At 34.8% G+C, this 1,337-nt stretch overlaps 1 protein-coding gene across 1 annotated transcript in view; it reads right to left on the reverse strand.

Annotated features, from left to right (window-relative positions):
• NAV3 (neuron navigator 3) overlaps positions 1 to 1,337 on the reverse strand; it is a 401,664-nt gene that overhangs the window by 26,132 nt on the left and 374,195 nt on the right. The gene's annotated exons all lie outside the window — the stretch shown is intronic.

Consider the following 1,337-nt stretch of genomic DNA (forward strand, 5'->3'; position numbering starts at 1 on the left):
CTGATGGGATTAGTGGCATTAGAGTGACCTCTGTCTCTCTTCCCATCCACAGACACTGAGGTAAGGCTGTGTGAGGTGGAGCTAGAAATCCACCAACTCAAGGATAGAGCCCTCACCAGGAACTAAATTGGCCAGCATTTTGATCTTGGACTTGTCAGCCTCTAGAACTGTGAGAAAACAAATTTCTGTTGTTTAAGCCACCCAATCTATGTTATTTTGTTATGGCAGCCCAAGCAGACTAAGACAACTACTTTCTTGGAAGCTTTTTTAGGAAAAATGTTCAAAGACTTTGTCTTTTAGAATTATTCTGAAAAGGAAAACTTGTTCTGGTGTGTTTATAATGCAGTCAAAATGTACATTAATACAATGCTTTGTAAGTACCTGCTTTTAAATTACAATTAGTTTAGATTTCACTGAGACCATTACAGTCTCTCACGTAAAGACCCCCTTGGGAAAAGTAGGCATCAATCTGTAGCTCAAGCAGAAAGTTCGTGGCATTGGAATCCTTGGACCACTAGCTCGATGTAAAGATTCACAAGTTCTATCTCACTTTTCAAACTTAAGTACTGAAATAATTTTAAAATCTGAAAGAAATTTTGTTTGTGTTGATGGAAAAAAAACGAGATACCTAGAAATTCATATTCTTGACTACTGAAGTGAAAATTCAACTTAATTTTTTTTGTTTGCTATAAGAAAGGGTTAGAGTCAGAATGACATTGCCAATCTGAAGGCAATGTTCAGTTGCAAAAAATCAAAATACTTGGCTGATTGCCTAGGACCTTGCTTAAAAACAATAGACAAGTAGCATCAATGGAATTTGTCCTACTCAGTTCTCTAGAACGTGTGTGTCTTTCTGATATCTAGAATATTCACTTAGCTTATAATCTTCTCTTTACACAAAAACCAAATTGACAACTCTAGTGACATATTACCACACATCATAAACATTATCTATAATCTACAAGTGACACCAAAATAATACGTTAGACAAGATATTTTTGTCAAAAAATTTAACTTTTTTTTTAAGTTTTAGAAATGAGAGGGGGCTGACAATATTGTTTTCAGTGAATGAATGTGAGGTACATGTAAGACACATTTCTACCTGTATGATGATGTCATTTCCTTACTATCCCTAACTTTCATGCTTGTATAATATATTAAGTTAATGCCAGGGCAAACACCCCTGATAGGATAGTTGCTAGAACAAATATTTAGATATAACATACATTTGATTCAATAATTCTCATCCTTTAGTTATAAAGAAGTTAGAATTAAAGAAATACCTTTGCTCGACCATAGCCCTTGCTTATGGAGACTATAATTTTCACACTGCGGCC

This window comes from Propithecus coquereli, unplaced genomic scaffold (genome assembly GCF_000956105.1).
Source record: "Propithecus coquereli isolate 6110/MARCELLA unplaced genomic scaffold, Pcoq_1.0 Scaffold282, whole genome shotgun sequence".
Taxonomy (NCBI): domain Eukaryota; kingdom Metazoa; phylum Chordata; class Mammalia; order Primates; family Indriidae; genus Propithecus; species Propithecus coquereli.